Raw genomic sequence first — 22,720 nt, forward strand, 5'->3', positions numbered from 1 at the left:
CCGTCAACCTTGCGCTCAGTTGTCTGCGCTCAGTTGTCGGCGCGCCGTTGTCTTGCGCGATTTTGTCTATGAACCGCCTGCTTCAGCTGCAACTCCCTATATTGTTGAGATTTTAGAATGCCAAATAATTGCTGCAGCCGTGAAAAATCAAGCAATTTCCTATTAGATATAACATCATCTAATGTCCGAATTCCTGCCTGCATTCAATTCTTCCAAGCGGTCCCAGCCTACTTGAATCTTGGAGTTTAACCATAAGGACTGTAAAGTAGATTTAATTATAGGAACATCTATAAGTTTGTCAATAAATTTAATTGTTTTCCATGTATCCAATAGAATTACATTGTCCTTAGCATATCTGGGTAATCTGATACTTAATATATGAGATAATCGCATAGGGGACATAATTTTCCATTCCAAATATAGCCAGTCTGGGAGATGCTCCATGAGCTCAGGGAGGATCCAATACATTCCCTGACGCATAATGTAGGCCTGATGATACCTAAAAAAATTGGAAAAATTTACCCCACCCTCCGTAATCGGCTTTTGTTCTAGCATTTTTATCCTGCCAAATAAATTTAGTAAGAATAATATTTAATTTTTTATAAAAAGACCCCTGAAAGTAAACTGGTAACAAACCCATTAGGTAACAAACTACAAGCATAATCATCATTTTTATTGTCTGAACTCTCCCCCACCAAGATAAATGTAGTGGGTTCCAATGCTCACACATTTCTGAGGCCTTTAGCAGTATAGCTTTCTCATTTACTTGCATCGTTTCTTCCAATGTTCTCTGAATCCAAATGCCTAAATATTTTATACCTTCTTCCTTCCACAGGAAAGAAAACTTTTCAAATAATCCCTCGGAACAGTGAACGTTTAAAGGAAGGACCTCTGATTTACTCCAATTTATCTTATATCCTGAAAATTTCCCAAATCTCTCAATCAGCTCAAGTAAATGTGGAATGGTTGTTTCCGGATTCCTCAAATGAAGCAGAATATCATCTGCATAAGCAGAGACTTTGTATTCCCGACCTGCATAAGGAATACCCTGAATCTCCTCTGTTTGTTGAATAGCTAATAACAAGGGCTCCAAAACAATATCAAATAGCAGAGGAGATAATGGACATTCTTGCCTAACTCCCCTCTCCAAACGAAAACGTTCTGAAAAAGTATTATCCCTTACCGCCCCCCCACTTCCCTTCCCATGGTCCCGACTACAAAACTGCCAATTCCAGCAGCGTCTGTAGCACTCTACACAGCTGCTTCGGGGCATTCTACTGCCCTGATTTGCTCTGCTGCATCTCTGATGATGTCATCAGGGACGGGCCAGAGTAAATCAGGGCAGTAGAAGGACCCAAAGCAGCGTGTGTAGAGTGCTACAGACGCTGCTGGAATCGGCAGGTTTGTCGGAACCGTGGGAAGGGAAGGGGGGGGCGGTAAGGGAATAAGGAAGCAGGCCAGACCACATGAAGGGAAAGGGGGAGGGGGGCTAGGGGAAATGCTGCTGCTGCACAGGGAAGTGGTGTGGGGGGAGGGAATACTGTTGCTGTGGCTGCTGATAAAGATTTATGCCAAGATCACAGCAGAGAGACTGAGTGGAACTTAGGGACAGTTATGGACATAATTTTACTTAGAAGAGCTTGGCTCATATAACAAAAGAAGTATGTCTCATACATTGACTTCAAAGTACAGGCTCACAAAGACAGACAGACAAAGGGGGTCAGGGAGAGAGACAGACAGAAAGAAAGACAACGGGAGGGAACAGACATATATTCTAGCACCCGTTAATGTAACGGGCTAAAATACTAGTTAATATATAATCTGGCAAAGGGGGAGCTATACAAGGTTTGAATCATTTGAATAAATCCCGGACCGATACCAAAACAATCCATAGCTTGACACAAAAAGGTCCATTCGACACGATCAAAGGCCTTCTCTGCATCCAAAGATAATTTTGTGTTAAGATTTCCTTGCAATTGTTATATTGTTCATGAAGGCAAACAATTTCAATTTTTTTTTAATCCTAAGCTGTAGGAAGAGTTTCTAAGAGCTAGGGAAGAAATGACCCCCTCCACACACTTTTACAAAACCGCGATAGCAGTTTTTAGTGCAGGCCACCGCACTGAATGCTCTGCGCTGCTTCCAACACTCTTCCTATGAGCACTGGGAGCAGCACAGAGAATTCAGTGCGCCAGCCTGACTAAAAACTGTAGCGTGGTTTTGTAAAAGGGGGAGGGGTTAATATCATAGGGCTCCTTTTACTAAGGTGCGCTAGGCCTTTAACACGTGGAATAGCGCACGCTACATTGCCGCGCGTGCTAGACGCTAATGCCAGCAATGAGCTGGCATTAGTTCTAGCCGCGTAGCGCGCAACGTAGCACGCGGTAATATCCTGCGTGCGCTAAAAACACTAGCGCACCTTAGTAAAAGGAGCTCATAGAGTAATTCCATATGTTTGCTGTTGATTGGCAGGGGGAGGGTCTCGGGGCGTCCTTTCAAACTTTCATGTTACTTAAGTGCGATTTATTTTCCTAAATTTTTGGATTTCAATTGCCTTGATATTGTGGACGAAATTTGATTAATTTAATTCTTTATGCATTTTGATTGTTTAATTATATTTCAGGAATTTCTTGTATGGCTGGGGCTCTTCTCCCTGGAGAAGTGGACACTCAGGGGAGACATGATAGAGACTTTCAAGATCTTGAAAGGCATAGAGAAGGTAGATAGGGACAGATTCTTCAGCCTATTGGGAACGACAAGAACAAGGGGGCACTCAGAGAAGCTGAAAGGGGACAGGTTTAGAACCAATGTTAGGAAATTCTTTTTCACCCAGAGGGTGGTGGGCACCTGGAATGCGCTTCTGGAGGATGTGATAGGACAGAGTACACTACGGGGTTTCAAAGAAGGATTGGATAAATTCCTGAAGGACACGGGGATTGAGCGGTACAGATAGAGGTTAGGGATAGGATTATGAAAGGGTATAGATAGAAGGATAAAGGGGATTAAAGGGTTTTAGACAAGGATCACCATACAGGTCATGAACCTGATGGGCCGCCGCGGGAGCGGACTGCTGGGCGAGATGGACCTCTGGTCTGACCCAGCGGAGGCAACTTCTTATCCAATTATGGTGATATAATTTGGAAATCTAATAAATATAAATTAAAAAAAACAAAACACTACAACAACAACAACAAAAAAAACAAACAATGCCCGTTATAGAATACCACATAGCGATGAATTTTTTCGGTGCCCAAGCTTCAGCACCATTTATAGAATTTCCCCTATAGTGTATATGTGGATAGGTGTGTATAGAATTACAAAACAGTACAGTAAAACTCCTGACCACCTCTTTCAAATCTGCTAGAAGACCCTACAGGTGGTGGTGAGAAAGCCCTGCCTTAAAATGGCTTATCAATCTATTGTTTGAGCAGAAAAATAAAAAGTTAAAAGTCTGAACTCATTAAAATTCATGGTGCATGGCAAGCCATTAGGAAGAGTTTTCAGACAGAAAGCCTGGTGGATCAAAACTACCTCTGGGGGTTTCATAAGGAAGTTCTGTCAATGTTATCATGGGCTGATGCCATTTCTTGACAAGCCGCGAAAAATACCACAACACTCATGGACAGATTCTCATAAAAAACAAGTCTAATGCTAAATTGGTCTTCCATGTTAGCAATAGATTGGGAAAACCTGTATTTTCTTGATTTTGTACTTTTAAACCATTTTTATTACATACCTTAATAACTTTTTTTGTTGGTCTTCTGCTGCACTTGGGTTGGAAAGGAAACCTCCTGCTCCTCCATGACTTCTTGGTGGAAGTTTTTGCAAACCAAGGTTATCTTCTTTGCCTGAGGTCTGAGTCTATTGACTTGTTTCTAGTCTGGACAAGCAGAAGAGTGAAACCAAGCTTCCTTACATCAGCCATAGAGTTGGAATAAGAGCTTGCACCTAAATGCTGGAGATATGCACATAACTTATACAGTAGAATCTCAGCTAACTGGCATTCAATTAACCGGCACTTTCAACCAACTGGCAAAAAAATTGTCAACAACAAAAAATTGTCAACAAAAAATTGTCAACAACAAAAAAATTGTCAACAACAAAAAAATAAAACGAGTCTTCCGCTCTCCTAAGACAGTGAGGTGATTAAATGGTACGACGAGTGAGGTGATTAAATTTGCGGACGATACGAAGTTATTCAGAGTAGTGAAGACACGGGGGATTGCGAAGATCTGCAAGGTGACATCATCAGGCTCGAGGAATGGGCATCGACATGGCAGATAAGGTTCAACGTGGATAAATGTAAAGTGATGCATGTCGGTAACAAAAGTCTCATGCACGAATACAGGATGTCCGGGGCGGTACTTGGAGAGACCTCCCAGGAAAGAGACTTGGGAGTTTTGATCGACAAGTCGATAAAGCTGTCCGTGCAATGTGCGGCAGCGGCGAAAAGGGCGAACAGAATGCTAGGAATGATAAAGAAGGGGATCACGAACAGATCGGAGAAGGCTATCATGCCGTTGTACTGGGCCATGGTGCGCCCTCACCTGGAGTACTACATCCAGCACTGGTCACCGTACATGAAGAAGGACATGGTACTGCTCGAAAAGGTCCAGAGAAGAGCGATTAAAATGGTTAAGGGGCTGGAGGAGTTGCCGTACAGTGAGCGATTAGAGAAACTGGGCCTCTTCGCTCTCGAAAAGAGGAGATTGAGAGGGGACATGATCGAAACATTCAAGATACTGAAGGGAATAGAATTAGTTGATAAAGACAGGTTGTTCACCCTCTCCAAGGTAGGGAGAACGAGAGGGCACTCTCTAAAATTGAAAGGGGATAGATTCCATACAAACGTAAGGAAGTTCTTCTTCACCCCGAGAGTGGTAGAAAACTGGAACGCTCTCCCGGAGTTTGTCGTAGGGTAAAACACCCTCCAGGGATTCAAAACAAAGTTGAACAAGTACCTGCTCAACTGGAAAGTATGCAGGTGAGGCTGGGCTCATTTAGAGCACTGGTCTTTGACCTAGGGGCCGCTGCGTGAGTGGACTGCTGGGCACGATGGACCACTGGTCTGACCCAGCAGTGGCAATTCTTATGTTCTTATGTTTCAAAGTGGTGCTCCTGACCCAATAACTTCCCCTCTCTCCCTCCAGCCCCAGAGGCATCAGCAGCAGCCACAAATCTCCCTCCCTCCTTCCGTTCCCAAAGCAGCAGAGCCAGTCCTGACAACCCCCTCCCTCCCTCCTCACTCAATCACCCGATTATGTAGCGGCAGCTGGCGATCAGAGGAAGAGACGGTAAACAGGGAACTTCTGGCCATCCCCAGTAGGGCCTTTCCTTTGCTGCAACACTATTAGATCTAAATGGGCTGGGGAGATGGGTGGGATGGTTTGAGTATGATTGCAATCCCTAGCAAGTACAAAAAAAAAAAGTAAACATTTCACATAACCACAGTCTTGTTAATGCCACCCAGATTATTAGAGATCGCTTTCATTACACAAGCCTTTTAAAGATGTTTAAATACCTACGTAATATAAATGTACATGAGTCGAGTCTCTTTCATTTGAAAGGAAACTCTGCAATATGAGGGCATAGGATGAAGTTAAGAGGTGAAAGGCTCTGGAGTAATCTAAGGAAATACTTTTTTACGGAAAGGGTGGCAGGTGCATGGAACAGTCTCCCGGAAGAGGTGGTGGAAACGGAGACTGTGTCTGAATTCAAGAGGGCCTGGGATAGGCAAGTGGGATCTCTCAGAGAGAGAAAGAGATAATGGTTACTGCGGATGGGCAGCTCTATGACCTCATAATACAGGTTCAAAGAGCCTTAGCCTATAGGAAGAGGAGATGCAAATGTTAAGAACCTTATCCAATAGGGAGAGGAGGAGATAATGGTTACTGCAGATGGGCAGACTAGATGGGCCATTTGGCCTTTATCTGCCGCCATGTTTCTACGTTTCTAAATGAAAGGGGATTGGCGAGTAGTGCAAAACAACTTCTTTTGAGTCTTTATTTGCCTCAAAAACATATGCAAACATAACATAACAACATTTCATTTCTAGACCGCAAAACCTTTCAGTTCCATGTGGTTTGCAAAATAAAGGAGACCTATAATGCATCCATTAAAGCAATCAATTTCCCAGGAATCTAACAAAGTTGATTCTTAAACAATTTTCTAAAGTGCAAGTATGACTGTGAAAGTGAAAATAAATTACGAAGCTCTGCATACCAGCTGGCTGCTTGGTAAGCAAATAATTGTTGTAAACATCTACTATAATAAAATGCTAAGCGCACATGCGCACTCTTACCATTGTGTTCCCTGATCCCTGATCTGTCAGACTGTGGTCGGTAGAGTGCGCATGCGCGCTAAGATGCATGAAAGGCGGTGCGGAGCGGCGGCTGCCGGGAGGAAGGCTTCGCGGAGCGGCGCTAGCGGCGGCTGCTGGGAGGAGGGCTTTCTAATGATAGAGCTTTGGGCTTCTTAAGAACATAAGAACATAAGAAGTTGCCTCCACTGGGTCAGACCGAGGTCCATCTCGCCCAGCGGTCCGCTCCCGCGGCGGCCCATTAGGTCTGCGACCTGTGAAGTGGTTTCTGACCACTTTTATAACCTACCTCAAGTTCTATCTGTACCCCTCTATCCCTTTATCCTCCAGGAACCTATCCAAACCCTTCTTGAACCCCTGTACAGAGTTCTGGCCTATCACTTCCTCTGGAAGCGCGTTCCATGTGTCCACCACCCTCTGCGTAAAAAAGAACTTTCTAGCATTTGTTCTAAACCTGTCCCCTTTCAATTTCTCTGAGTGACCCCTAGTGCTTGTGGCTCCCCTCAGTTTGAAGAATCTGTCCTTATTTACTCTCTCTATGCCCTTAAGGATTTTGAAGGTTTCTATCATGTCCCCTCTAAATCTCCTCTTCTCCAGGGAGAACAGCCCCAGCATTTTTAACCTGTCAGCGTATGGAAAATTTTCCATACCTTTTATCAGCTTAGTCGCCCTCCTCTGCACTCCCTCGAGTACCGCCATGTCCTTCTTGAGGTACGGCGACCAGTATTGAACACAGTACTCCAGGTGCGGGCGCACCATTGCGCGATACAGCGGCATGATGACTTCCTTCGTCCGGGTTGTGATACCCTTTTTGATGATGCCCAGCATTCTGTTTGCTTTCTTTGAGGCTGTCGCACATTGCGCCGATGGTTTCAGTGATGAGTCGACCATCACCCCCAAGTCCCTTTCCAGGTTACTCACCCCTAGCAGTGTTCCCCCCATTTTGTAGTTGAACATCGGGTTCTTTTTCCCTACATGCATGACCTTGCATTTCTCCACGTTAAAACTCATTTGCCACTTTTTTGCCCAGTCTTCCAGTCTCGTTAGGTCCTTTTGTAGGTCTTCACAGTCTTCCGTGTTTCTAACCCTGCTGCAGAGTTTGGTGTCATCAGCAAATTTGATAACCTCACATTTTGTCCCCGTTTCCAGATCGTTAATAAATATATTGAATAGTAGAGGTCCCAGCACCGACCCCTGCGGAACTCCGCTCGTGACCCATTGCCAATCTGAGTATTGGCCCTTGACTCCAACCCTCTGTTTCCTGCCCGCTAGCCAGTGTTTGATCCATCGGTAGATATCCCCTTGCACCCCATGGCTCCACAGTTTTTTAAGTAGCCGTTCATGTGGTACCTTGTCGAAGGCTTTTTGGAAGTCAAGGTAAATGATGTCTATGGATTCACCCTTATCCATCTGACTGTTTATTCCCTCAAAGAAGTACAGCAAGTTCGTGAGGCATGACCTTCCCTTGCAGAAGCCATGCTGGCTCGCCTTCAGTTGTCCATTGTTTTCTATGTGTTCGCAGATTGTGTCCTTTACCATTGCTTCCAGCATCTTTCCAGGAACCGAGGTCAAGCTCACAGGCCTGTAGTTTCCCGGGTCACCCCTTGATCCCTTCTTAAAGATGGGCGTGACATTTGCTATTTTCCAGTCCTCTGGGATCTCCCCAGTTTTTAGGGAGAGGTTACATATTTGGCGAAGTGTCTCTGCTATTTCGTTTCTCAGTTCTTTTAGTACCCTTGGGTGGATGCCATCCGGGCCTGGTGATTTGTCGCTCTTTAGTCTGTCTATCTGTCTGAGGACATCCTCTTTGCTTACCTCTAGTTGTACCAGCCTTTCGTCGTGTTCTCCGTTTATAATCACCTCGGGTTCTGGGATATTGGATGTGTCCTCTCTGGTGAAGACTGACGAGAAGAATTTGTTTAACCTTTCAGCTATCTCTTTTTCCTCCTCTATTGCTCCTTTCCGTCGTCCAGTGGTCCCACTTCCTCTCTGGCTGGTTGTTTCCCTTTCACATACCTGAAGAAGGGTTTGAAGTTTCTTGCTTCTCCTGCCAGTCTTTCCTCATATTCTCTCTTTGCCTTCCTGACCTCTCAATGACATTCTTTCTGGTGTCTTTTGTGCTCTTCCTGGTTTTCTTTTGTTGGATCCTTTTTCCATTTCTTGAAGGATGATTTCTTGTCACTTATCGCCTTTTTAACTGCAGATGTTATCCATGCTGGGTTTCTAGTTCGATTTTTTTTGCACCCTTTCCTAAACCTTGGGACGCACAGGTCTTGTGCCTCGAGCACTGTGCCTTTAAGCAGTGTCCAGGCTTCCTTTACGGTCTTCACCTTCCCTGAGTTGCTGTTGAGCTTTTTTCCTACCATTTTCCTCATGTCCTTGTAGTTTCCCTTTCTGAAGTTGAGTGCTGTCGTTTTGGTTCTTTTTCACCTTTGATGTTCCCATGTTTAATTTGTACTGGATCATGTTGTGATCACTGTTCCCTAATGGTGCTATTACCACCACTTCCTTTGCGGGTCCTTCTAGCCCGTTGAGGATTAGGTCTAGCGTGGCATCCCCTCGCGTTGGTTCCGTGACCAGCTGCTCCATGAAACAGTCCCTTATCGCCTCTAGGAATTTAGTTTCTCTCGTGCAATTTGAGTGCCCAATGTCCCAGTCTATTCCCGGATAGTTGAAATCCCCCATAACCACCACCCTTCCACTTTTGCACTCCTGCCTCAGTTCGGCCTCCAGTTCCAGGTCGTTTGCTTCTGACTGTCCTGGCGGGCGATAGTACAATCCCAATTTGATGTCAGCTCCTTCCCCTCCTGTCAGCTTAACCCATAGTGACTCCAGACTGTCCGCCCTTATTGTTGTTTCTGTTCTGGATGAGGGAATGGAGTCCTTTATATACAGTGCTATTCCTCCCCCCTTTTTGTGTGCTCTGTCCTTCCTGTAGAGTTTATACCCTGGAAGGGCCACATCCCATTTGTTGTCCTCTGTCCACCATGTCTCTGTGATTCCTATTATGTCTATGTCCTTATTTCCGGCTATAACTTCTAGCTCCCCCATTTTAGTCCTTAGGCTCCTAGCATTTGTATTAGTGGCGTACCAAGGGGGGGGCGGGAGGGGCGGTCCGCCCCGGGTGCCAGCCCTAAAGGGGTGCTCCCGGCCTTGCCGTTCAGTCCCCCCACGCCCCCGAAGGACCGCTCGCCCCACTGACCTTCCTGCACCACCTGTGAAGCAGCAAGCAGCAGGATCGCGAGGTCAGCTATCCCTGAGCTGCTTGTGCGCTGCTTCCTGCGCCGCGGTCCCGCCCCTCCTCTGATGTCAGAGGAGGGGTGGGAACGCGGCGCAGGAAGCAGTGCCTAAGCAGCGCAGGGATAGCTGACGTCGCGATCCTGCTGCGGCTGCTTCATAGGTGGTGCAGGAAGGTCAGTGGGGCGAGCGGTCCTTCGGGGGTGGTGGGGACTGAACGGCAAGGCCGGGAGCATAGGTAGTGCTGCTTCATAGGTGGGGCGGGGAGGCCAGGGGGGCGAGCGGTCCTTCAGGGTGGGGCGGGTGGGCAGGCAGGCAGGCATTCAAGGGGGAGGGGGGTGACAGGCGGGCAGGCCTTCAAGGGGGGGGGACAGGCCTTCGGGGGGGGTGTGCAGACCTTCAAGGGGAAGGGACAGGCCTTCAAGGGGGGGGCAGGCAGGCCTTCAAGGGGGGACAGGTCTACAAGGGGGGACAGGTCTACAAGGGGGTGGGCAGGCCTACAAGTGGGTGGGACAGGCCTTCAGGGGGGGTGCAGGCCTTCAGGGGGAGTGCAGGCCTTCAGGGGGGGTGCAGGCCTTCAAGAGGGGGGACAGGCCTTCAAGGGGGGGACAGGCAGGCAGGCCTACAAGGTGGGGACAGGCCTACAAGGGGGTGGGACAGGCCTTCAAGGGGGGACAGGCCTTCAGGGGGGTGCAGGCCTTTGGGGGGGTGCAGACCTTCAAGGGGGGGGACAGGCCTTCAAGGGGGGGACAGGCAGGCAGGTCTTCAAGGTGGGGGGACAGGCCTACAAGGGGGAGGGACAGGCCTTCAAGGGGGGGACAGGCCTACAAGGGGGTGGGACAGGCCTTCAAGGGGGGTGCAGGCCTTCAAGGGGGGACAGGCAGACCTTTAAGGGGGGGACAGGCCTTTGGGGGGGACCCTGGTTTAGAAGTACACGGAGGGAAGGGGTGTTCAAAGAGACGTGCATATGCCAAACTTTGGGGAGGGGGATGAAGAAATAATGGGTCTGAAAATAGAGGAGAGGGAGAGAAATGATGGACCATGAGATTTAGGGAGGGAAGGAACTGAAAGGGAGAGAAATTGGACACAAGGGATGGTGTGGAGGAGGGATAGAGATACTGGATAGGAGGGTAATTGGGAAAAGAAAGGAAGAGATGGTGGACTCTGGGGTGGTGGGGAAGGAGGGAGAGATGCCGGATGAAAGGGTAGTTAAGAAAAGGTGGATCTGTGGAGGGAGATGAAAAAAAGGAAAGATACCAGACTTCCTGGGGAGGGAAGGGAAATGGAAAGGGAGGACAGAGTTGGCAGATGGATGGTTAGCACGCAGAAAGATGGAGACCCTGGCAAGCAAGTTATCAGAAGAAAACCAGAGCCTTGGACCAACAAGATTTGAAATATAACCAGACAACAAAAGGTAGAAAAATTAATTTTATTTTCTGTTTTGTGATTATAATATGTCAGATTTGAAATGTGTATCCTGACAGAGCTGGTGTTGGACTGCAAACGTGAGCTAGGATTTAACAGAGAGAGGAAAAGTCCTTTTTGTTTCTTTATTTTATTTACACCACAGCACCAGTGTGGTTAGGAGAAGCCAAAGGGGGTGAAAAAGCTATAAAACCCACCAGGAGTTTTGAAAAAAATCACCCAACTGGGCAGGAAAATCGAATTGAAAAACCAATTCAATAGGCTGATTCGAATCGAAATTTTTTTTCCTGAATCTGGCAGCATTAGTTTGCGCTACTGGACCTGGACCTGGACCTGGACTTTAGGACCTGGGATTGGGGAGAGATGGCATCCTCAGTACTTTATAATGCAAGTGAAACGAGGATTTGGTCAGACTTTTGAAGGGTCTGCAGAAAAAAAAATATTGTATAGGCCGGGGACATGAAACAGCAGGAAATGGGAACTTTTCTTCCTTCTATTTTTGTGAATGGAAAGGCTGAGGATGTCAGAGAGTTCAGTTAAAATATGTGCTTTATAAGAAAATATATTAATGTGTTTTATAAAGTTTATAGCATAGCTGGCCTACCCAGTGAGGTGTTTCTAGTGCTGGTGGTGGCAGCGTGTCAATGTGTTGAGAGGAAGAGGTGGTCTGGGAAATTCTGCTGAGCAAACTCCGGGCCCATTTCCACCCCCCAGTTAGTCCACTCCACTCAATTGGTTCACACACTGAGTGGGTCTTTGGGTGTTGTGTTGGGATCTCTTCCAGTGGTTTATCAGTATCTCCTTCTGGTCCAAGGAAGGAAACTTTGTTATCCTTAGCATTGACCTACAGAATATGTTTGTAACAGCGCTGCTTGTGTGGCATTAGGCTATGTAGTGATCGAAAGAAAAAAACAGACCTTTGCACATTTTTGCACTATATGGTGGGTGTATGAGGAGATTCACATTTCCTGCACAGCTAAGTCCATGTGAAGTTACCTTGTGCTGTATTTGACATCTAGCAAGGTCTCTGTTTGAAAGGAAAGATCTAAACTTAAAAATGAAGTGGCCAGAAGTTATGGTAAAAGCAGATAGTGTAGCTGGTTTTAAGAAAGATTTGGACAAATTCCTGGAGGAAAAGTCCATAATCTGTTATTAAGACATGGGGGAAGTGTCTGCTTGCCCAGGATCGGTAGCATGGAATGTTGCTACTCTTTGGGTTTTTACCAGGTATTAGTGTCCTGGATTGGCTACCATGAGAATGGGCTACTGGGCATGATGGACCATTGGTCTGACCCAGTTAGGCTATTCTTATGTTATGTTCTCATCTGTAGGGGCCTTTGTTTTCACTTCTTATTTTAATGTATTTTTTTTCTGGGAACTTATCAGTGTTTTTTATAATGGGAACAAAAATGGAAGAGAATTAATGTGTGTGGGATGAGGGGGTAACTAATTTCTTCAGCTAAATAATTCAATCCACTTCAAACAGACATAGGAGAACTCACGCACCATTCACACACCCTCCAACCAAAAACGTCAAAAGAAAAAAACTGTTCGACATCCTCCTAGCCATTCGAGCTGCAACACTCGACCCCCAACCCTACAACCAATTGACATCGACCACAGACTGCAAAACCTTCAAAAAGAAATAAAAACCCTTCTATTCAAAAAACACATAAAACCGAACTAACACAATCAGAACTGTCCCAAGCATCACCTGCAACTACTCCATATGTACTTCTGATGTCATGACAATTCAGACATAATTTATGTTATGTTATGTTTGGAATATAAGAAAATTTTCACTGCCTGTTTCTATTCTGACCATTTATTCCATTTCATGGTCATTACAAAAAATATTTTTTTACATGGGGGGGGTGTCAAAAAATGATGGGCCCCGGGTGCCACATACCCTAGGTACGCCACTGTTTGTATATAGGCAATTTAAGTCCCAGTTTGTTACCTTTTCTTTTGGATCTACTCTTGATTTGTTGCTCCTGCTGGTCTCCTCACGTGTTGCCTCCTGTGGTGTGTCTATCCCGTCCTCTGCCCGCTTTTTTGTTCTTTGATAGCCCTCTGGGTCCTGCTGTTTCCTCCTTGTCTTACTCTTTATTTCTAGTTGCCTCTCGGGTCCCTGTGCTGCATCTTTGGGTTTATGTCCATAAAGTGTCCATTTTGTCTCTAGTCCACTATCGCCATTTTCTGTTTCAGTATCCTTGCTTGATACTGTGGTCCGATGCGTCGAGGTCAGATCGACTATTGGCTTTCCCCTTGTTATCAGTTTAAATTCATGTCTATGCAGGTCTGGATGTTACGTGCCAGCATCCTCGTCCCAGCCGTGCTCAAATGCAGTCCGTCTCTCCTATAGAGCTTGTTTTTCCCCAGGAAGGTTGACCAGTTCCGTACAAAGAGGGTGTTTGGCAGTTTGAGGGTGAGTCTATCATTTAGTCATGGGGAGCGAGGGGAGGGGAGAGGTTCAGCTTCTCCAGCAGCCTCATGCCGTCACTGTGTGCATTTTTAAAAGTTTGTGAGCCAGTAGAATGTATCCTCTGACATACGCGATCGCGTCAGAGGGAACGTACTTCCGAGGGGCAGAGCGGCCTATGAGGACCGGGGAAAAAGGTAAAGGGTGCTGCTGGAGCAGGGAAGAGTTGCTACTAGATCGGGGGAGCAGGGAAGAGGGACAGGGGGAGCAGGGAAGAGGTGCTACTAGACCGGGGGAGCAATGAAGAGGGACAGGGGGAGCAGGGAAGAGGTGCTACTAGACCGGGGGAGCAATGAAGAGGGACAGGGGGAGCAGGGAAGAGGTGCTGCTGGACAGGGAAGTGGAGTGGGGAGGGAAATGCTGCTGGTGAGAAAAGGGGGCTCGGGCTGAAAGGGAACAGATGGGAGAAGGGGGCTGGGAAAGGGGTGTAAAAATAGTTCTGGAATAAGGGCTGAAAATAGGGGACATGTGAGAGAAGGAGGCTTTACTAGCACCCGTTAATGTAACGGGCTAAAACACTAGTTTCTTATAAATGCAGCCTCGTACAGAAGGAAACACAAATAGTGATGCGACTCATAGTGGGCGATCTGTAGTAAGAGGTATCCAACAATTTAAACTCTCCCTTCCTTCTAAAAAAGGGATTAAAGGAGTCAAGATCTTCAGTCAATCTTTGGTCTTTAAACTCTCTCAACTCTGGAATGATCTCCCCCTTTTTTTAAGGAGTTCCAGTTCGTTTGAATTTTTCTGTAAATCTTTAAAAACGACTCTCTTTGCCAAACGTTTTGAAAATTAATTCTTTTGAAATTTTGCTATCATCTTCCATTTATCATTTGTAAATCATTCCCTGTTTATTTAATTGCTGTAAACCGATTCGAGCCTTCTCAGAATGATGACTCGATAGACAAAGTTAAGCTTTAGTTTAGTTTAGTTTAAAAAAAAGAAAGTAAAACCGCAGTGCAGTGGTTAAAGCTACAGCCTCAGCACCCTGAAGTGGTGGGTTCAAACCCCACGTTGCTCCATGTGACCCTGGGCAAGTCACTTAATCCTCCACTGTCTCAGGTACACTTAGACAGAGTGTGAGCCCGCCAGGACAGATAGGGGAAATGCTTGATTATCCCAGGACAAGCAGGCAGCATATTCTTGACTGATGGGTGACGGCACCGACGGAGCCCCGGTACGGACAATTTTAGAGTGATTGCACTCTAAGAACTTTAGAAAGTTCTAGCTAGGCCGCACCGCGCGTGCGCGAGTGCCTTCCCGCCCGACAGAGGCGCGCGGTCCCCAGTTTTCTTAATTCCGCGGAGCTAAGAAGACGCGTGTTTCCAACGGCTGTTGGAAGTTTATTTCTATTTCACTTGCCTTCCCGCTCGCGTGTATTTTTCTCTTCATATTTTATTTCTTTCCTTCTTTTTTACCTTTTGTGTAAAAAAAAAAAAAAAAAAATTCTTATTTTTCATTTTTTTTGTCGAATCTGACCCGGCGGGGCCTGTTGGCACCATCGAAGCCTCGGGCTTCGATTTTGCTACAGCAGTATTTCCCTTCATGCCCCCGTCATCGGGTTTCAAAAAGTGTCAGCGGTGTGCACGCCCTATCTCCCTTTCCGACCCACACAAGTGGTGCCTCCAGTGTCTGGGTCCGGACCATAGGGCTGAAACCTGCACCCGCTGTAGTTCTTTACAAAAAAGAACTTTAAAAAATTGACAAATTCAGCAGCGGATCCTTTTCGGTACCGCTATGGAAGTTGCACCGATATCGACGTCGACGACTTCCTCCAAATCGACTCCGACTACCTCGGCACCGCCAGATCCATCATCGGTGTCGACTCCTGTAGGTAAGCCGGCTAAGAAGCCTTCCCCTACTGTTCTAGGCTAGCCAGTCGAGCATGCAGTGAGCCAAGTCCTGCAGACTGAGCGCCGGCCCCGTAAACGCTCCGCTCCCATTGAAGTCTCGGCCTCTTCATCGGCATCGACTTCACCCGAGCGTCGAGCGGCACCGAAGGTACCGAGCAAGAAAAAACCGGTACCGGTGCCATCGGGACCAACGTTGGATGAGCGCATTGCCTCTATCCTCCAGGTCCAGCTTCAGCAGCAACTCCAACAGTTGCTCCCGGCTCTATTGTCTCCGAACCTTCCAGTGTCGGTACCGACTGAGCCTTCGGTGCCGTCTGTCGAACAGCCTCTGTTATTGGCATCGACTGTTTCGGCACCACATAAATCTTTGTCCATGCCTGTTCTGTCAGCAGAACCAAAACGGCGTGCTATTCCTACGGGGTCGGAACCGGTACCGTTCTCTGAACCCCGGACCGTTCTACATTCCCCTGGTACCGTCTCCACTCGGTCTGGTAAATCGGTACGCAAGACTAAACATGCTGATACATCGACTCCACTTTCCCAGGGCCGTTTACAATCGGTACGAGACCCTGACTTGTGGGACGATTCGGATGATCCCCTCGGTACCGAGGAGGATTACACATCTGATGAGGAGGAACCATCGGTGCAGGATACTACTGCTAAGCCAGAGCACTCCTCCTTCACAAAATTTTTAAAGGAGATGTCAGACACCCTGTCTATTCCTTTAGAGTCTGACTCTAAAAAATCCAAGGCATTTTTGGATGCCTTGGATTTTGACCAACCTCCTAAAGAGTTTTTAAAGTTACCCCTCCATGACATCTTGAGGGAAACTTTTTATAAGAATCTTGAAACTCCTTTGACAATCCCAGGAGCCCCAAGAAAACTAGAATCTCTATATAAAGTGATTCCAATCCCTGGATTTGACAAACCCCCAACTTCCCCATGAATCCCTGTTGGTAGAGTCAACCCTAAAGAAGACTGCAGGAGCCAGTATGTATGCCTCTGTCCCTCCTGGTAGGGAAGGAAAGGCCATGGACAAATTTGGAAAGCGTCTTTACCAAAATGCCATGCTGGCCAACCGTTCAAGTAATTACGCTTTCCACTTCTCGTTTTACCTGAAGCACCTCATTCAACAGGTGACCTCTTTTCAAAAGTATATTCCGGACCTAAACTTCCTGCTTTTCAGCAATGTACCTCTAGTCTTCTGCAACTCAGGAAGTTTATGGTCCGTTCTATTTATGATACTTTTGAACTGACATCTCGTGCTACGGCTATCTCTGTAGCAATGAGAAGGTTGGCATGGCTGCGGGCCTCAGAATTGGACGTAAACCATCAGGACCGGCTGGCCAATGCGCCTTGCCTAGGGGATGAGCTGTTTGGGGAGTCCATGGATACCACCACACAAAAGCTCTCCGCCCATGAAACTAGGTGGGACACCTTGTTGAAAAACAAGAAGAAACCTCCTCCTCCTCGTCCATTCAGGCAACAATCGTCATATCAAAGGAGGTTTTCTGCTCGGCCGGCCCAGCCTCATCCTCCTCAGCCTCGCAGACAGCGTCAGCAGCAGCAACAGGTTCGTCAACAACAGCAGCCTACTGTCAAACCGGCTACTCAACCTAAGTCGACACAGCCCTTTTGACTCCTTTCTCCAGAACATTGCCAGTCTTCCTCCCTCGTGTCCTCTGCCTCAGCCCATAGGAGGTCGACTACAAGTTTTTCTATCTCGCTGGGAAGCAATCACCTCCGACCAGTGGGTACTTGCTATAATCGCCCACGGCTACTCTCTAAACTTTCAGACTCCTCCACCATTAAGTCTGCCAAAAGAGTCTGCTTCCAACAAGGCTCAGTCCCTCCTCCTCGCTCAGGAGGTTCAATCCCTCCTTCTTCTCAATGCCATCGAACCAGTTCCTCTGGACCAGCAAGGCCTAGGATTTTACTCCCGGTACTTTCTTGTACCCAAAAAGACCGGAGATCTCAGACCAATATTAGATCTCAGGGAGCTCAACAAATGTCTGGTCAAGGAGAAGTTCAAGATGTTATCTCTTGCCACCCTATATCCTCTTCTCTCTCAGGAAGACTGGCTATGTTCCCTCGATCTCAAGGAGGCGTATACTCACGTTCCAATTCATCTGATGTCCAGACAATATCTTCGCTTTCTTGTCAACCAACATCATTACCAATACAAGGTGCTACCCTTCGGCCTAGCCTCCTCACCCAGGGTATTCACCAAATGTCTGATTGTGGTCGCAGCTTATCTCCGCTCCCACAACTTTCAAGTCTTCCCTTACCTGGACGACTGGCTCATCAAGGCTCCTTCTCCTCAGTCCGTTCACAAGGCCACGGATCAGACCATTTACTTCCTTCGACTGTTGGGGTTCGAAATCAATCTACCCAAGTCGCACCTCATTCCAACTCAGCGACTTCAATTCATTGGAGCCATTCTGGATACTGTTCAGATGAGGGCTTTTCTTCCTCCAAACCGCCTTCACACCATCCTTCATCTCTGTCAGCAGGTGTTCCAACAACCTTCCATCTCTGCGAATCACATGATGGTGCTCTTGGGACACATGGCCTCCACAGTACATGTCACTCCCTTCGCACGTCTCCACCTGCGTACTCCTCAATGGACCCTAGCGACTCAGTGGTCACAAGCGACGGATCCTTGTTCACAACACATATCTGTGACCTCGTCTCTTCGACAGTCGCTTCTTTGGTGGTTGAAATCATCAAATCTATCCAGAGGTCTACTGTTCCATCTACCTCCTCATCAACTGGTCATTACCACGGATTCCTCCCCCTATGCATGGGGAGCTCACTTGAACGAGTTCCAAACTCAGGGATTTTGGACCACACAGGAAAAGAAACACCACATCAATTTCCTGGAACTCAGGGCGATGTTTTACGCCCTCAAAGCTTTCCAACATCTCCTATTTCCTCAGGTTCTTCTCATTTGCACAGACAACCAAGTTGCAATGTACTATATCAACAAACAGGGAGGGACGGGATCCCATCCCTTATGTCAGGAAGCTCTAAGGATTTGGACCTGGGCGACTGCTCGTCACTTATTCCTGAAGGCAGTCTACATCCAAGGGGAACAGAATTGCTTAGCAGACAATCTCAGCAGAATTCTTCAACCTCACGAATGGACTCTCGACTCCTCGACTCTCCAGTCCATTTTCTCCCAATGGGGCACACCTCAAGTGGATCTTTTTGCAGCTCCCCACAACCATCAACTGCCCCTGTTTTGCTCCAGACTTTACTCTCCTCACCGTCTGGAACCCGATGCATTTCTCCTGGATTGGACCAATCTCTTCCTTTATGCATTCCCTCCTCTTCCGCTCATGCTGCACACCTTATTCAAGCTCAAGAGGGAACAAGCCACCATGATTCTCATAGCTCCACGGTGGCCCAGACAGCATTGGTTTTCCCTTCTACTTCAACTCAGTTCCAGGGAATCCATACCTCTTCCTCTGTTTCCTTCTCTGCTTACACAGAATCAGCAAACACTACTTCATCCCAACTTACAGTCTCTGCACCTGACAGCTTGGTATCTCTCGGGCTGACTCCAGCTCATGCTCTCCTGTCTCAGCCTGTCCGTTCTATTATTGATGCCTCCAGGAAGCCGTCTACTCTTCAATGTTACCAACAAAAGTGGTCTCGCTTTTCTTCCTGGTGCCTGTTACATCACCATAATCCCATATCTACAGCAGTGGGACTGGTGTTGGACTATTTATTGTCCTTATCTGACTCTGGTCTTAAATCCTCTTCGATAAGGGTCCACCTTAGTGCTATTGCAGCTTTTCATGAGCCGATTCATGGAAAACCCCTCTCAGCTCATCCCTTAGTTTCAAGGTTCATGAAGGGCCTTTTCAATGTAAAGCCACCTCTTAAGGCTCCTCCTGTTGTATGGGATCTTAATGTGGTTCTTTCTGCGTTAATGAAGCCTCCTTTCGAGCCTTTAGCCACAACGCATTTTAAATTTCTAACTTGGAAAGTGGTCTTTCTTATAGCTCTCACTTCTGCCAGGAGGGTCAGTGAGCTCCATGCACTGGTGGCTGATCCACCTTTCACTGTTTTTCACCATGATAAGGTCGTTCTCCGTACACATCCAAAATTCCTTCCTAAGGTTGTGTCTGAGTTTCATCTTAACCAATCCATCGTTCTACCTGTTTTTTTCCCAAAGCCTCATTCTAATCCAGGTGAACAGGCTTTGCATACCTTGGATTGTAAACGTGCTCTGGCTTACTATCTTGATCGCACCAAACCTCACAGATCATCTCCTCAACTGTTTTTGTCCTTTGATCCTAACAAGTTGGGTCATCCTGTATCTAAACGCACCCTGTCTAATTGGCTTGCCGCTTGCGTTTCCTTCTGTTATGCTCAGTCGGGCCTGACACTGGAAGGTTCTGTCACAGGCCACAGGCCACAAGATTAGAGCTATGGCAGCGTCTGTAGCTTTCCTCCGTTCCACTCCTATTGAGGAGATCTGCAAGGCTGCTACTTGGTCCTCAGTTCATACTTTTACATCTCACTATTGTCTGGATGCATTCTCCAGACGGGATGGACACTTCGGCCAATCTGTTTTACAAAATTTGTTTTCCTAATGGCCAACCTTCCCTCCATCCCTCTTTTTGTTAGCTTGGAGGTCACCCATCAGTCAAGAATATGCTGCCTGCTTGTCCTGGGATAACTCTTGTTGGATAAGCCAGTGGCAGAAAATGTATGGTTAAGGACTAACCTTATCTTTTGTTCCCCCGACCTTGAAAAAGATCCGAAACGCGTCGGGAAGGGGAACCGATAAGGATCTTAAGCTAAGTGATACACTTTTAATTCCTTTTCGATATATATGCTTTTCAAGCTATTATAAGTTATTGGGATGTAGAATATACAAGGATGTAATAAAGAGAAAAAAAGAACAAAAATGTATCTCCACAAAAAATATATTTCACTCTCCATGTAAAGGGAATGGTGAAGAATTCCAACACCACTGACTTGTTCTGAGTACAGTGGAATCTGAATTCCCATTGGAGTGTGTAAGGTTTCCTGAGCACTACTTTTTGAGGTTACTATGTCCTGGGATAAAGCACAGTTACTTACCGTAACAGGTGTTATCCAGGGACAGCAGGCAGATATTCTTGCGTCCCACCCACCTCCCCGGGTTGGCTTCTTAGCTGGCTTATCCTAACTGGGGACCGCGCGCCTCTGTCGGGCGGGAAGGCACTCGCGCACGCGCGGTGCGGCCTAGCTAGAACTTTCTAAAGTTCTTAGAGTGCAATCACTCTAAAATTGTCCGTACCGGGGCTCCGTCGGTGCCGTCACCCATCAGTCAAGAATATCTGCCTGCTGTCCCTGGATAACACCTGTTACGGTAAGTAACTGTGCTGTACTTGATATGCAACAAATTTGGAGCTCCTTTGGGAGGACGGGCTAAAAAATTGAGTAATGCAAAAGAAGAAAGTATAACGTCTGGATCTGGAAAAGCCTAGTGGCAGATCAAAAGCGGCAGGACATTGGCGCGATGACACCTGCGTGCAGGATGAATGCGCTCTGCTGGTGCTGCTGCTTTTACGCCTTACCGGTAGCATTGCGTGTGTGGGGAACACCCCCCACTACACTTATAACTGCTCGTGCTCCCGAACAGCGAGAGAACAGAAGTTTTCAGTGTACTTGGGGGGGGGGGGGTGTTCTCCCTCCCAACTCCCCCAAAGGGAGAGTGACCAGTTATAAGTGTACTGGGGGGGGGGGGTTCCACCTCCCACCCCCCTCAGCATGCTAACGGTAAGGCGTAAAAGCAGTGGAACCGGTGGTGTGCATTCGTCCCGCGCACAGGTGTCCTGCGCTCTTTCATCGGTGTACCAAAGGCATGGTTACCCCCTTTCATATCCCTATCCTGCCTCTTTTAACCAACTCAACCCCACAAATGAACCGTTCTGCTTCAGAAGTAACCTAACACAAAAACACTCTTATGGTAAAATCAGGCCGCAGCTCTGTACAGTATTTTGGTACAAAACACCATAACATTACAATACAAATAACAGTAAGAATAACACCCGAGCTACCATGAACAGTACCCCATAAGCAGCTTTTGAGCTCTGTGCCTCGCCATGCCAGCAAGAGCCTGGTGGTGGCATGTGCCTCCATGCCCCTTCTAATGGGTCATCAACCCCAATGGCACCGGCTTTTGAGCTTGCTGCCCTCCAGCCACTCATCTCCAGAGGAGCTCCCAACGTTTGGTAGCTCGGGATCACCGCTGCTCCGATGACCCCGAGCCCCAACCATAACCAAGAACCCGACACCAGCCAAAGGGAGGGAGGGAAGGAGGGAAAACCACCTCCAAGGAACAGGAAACCCCTGATCCTCAGAGGTCCTGGCCTTTTATACCCCCCTCGCTCCCAACTTTCCCAGACTCTCGCCATGGCCAATCATTTCAAACCACTGCGGCGAGAAGCCGTCCCTTGCCCAATCAGCTTGCTCTTCACCCCCTCTCCCACTTGGTCCTACCTGCTCGACTCTTCCCCTGGGCTAATCCCGACAGGCAACCAACGCGGGCCTTCCAGCCCTGTATTAATGGCGCCCGTCGAGACTAGCTCTAAGGCTTTCTCATGCCACAAGTTAGGTTACGCAAACCATATCTGCCTGTGTTACATAATACCAGTCTCTAGTCAAGGCTTTTATTCCTTCTCTTGTATGCACACTACATAAAGGCACACACACACACACACAAAAAAAAAAAATGAAATTGTGGACCTAACTGCTGGCATAGCATATCAAGAATCTGTTATCTTTAAGGTAGGAACACTATCTTGGCAGGGAAGCCGAAGGGGACATATCTGTGTCATCTCTTACTGTGTTGGCAAATGGCTGCCTTCAAACTATAAGCTGATGAGACAATGACAAATGCATGATAGGTTTTATGTGTACAATAAATGCAATAAATATAACATACCGCGGAGTATCCCAGCCTGGGGTAATCAAGGGCTCTGTTTTCTTAAGATACATAAGGATGTTTTGCGTTTCCTTTGTGTTGTGAAAACCTAAGAAATATCATGGTTAAAAGTAAAAACTAATTGCTAAGATGCATTTTTTTGGCGCTGGCTTTCTTCTTCACTCAAAAGTAAACTGAAGCCGGGAAGCCTATATGAAAAGGGACTATCGTCTTCAATTAATTTCTAATTGTAGCTTTTTTCCTGTCAGTACTTTGCTAGTTTGCTGGTAAGGATTGTATATATTCAGCTCGTCCTTGTCTTTCTGTTGCACGAAAGTATTTTTCTGGCTTTTGCTGTTACTTTTTCTGTCTAGCCAATGCAAGTAAGCCCCGAAGTCCTGTTCTACTTTCATGCACAGAAGTGTTTCAGACTCCATAATGTACTGATCTCTTGGGTTTTGGTTTTTTTTTTCTGTGATATA

This window comes from Geotrypetes seraphini, chromosome 3 (assembly GCF_902459505.1).
Source record: "Geotrypetes seraphini chromosome 3, aGeoSer1.1, whole genome shotgun sequence".
Lineage (NCBI taxonomy): Eukaryota > Metazoa > Chordata > Amphibia > Gymnophiona > Dermophiidae > Geotrypetes > Geotrypetes seraphini.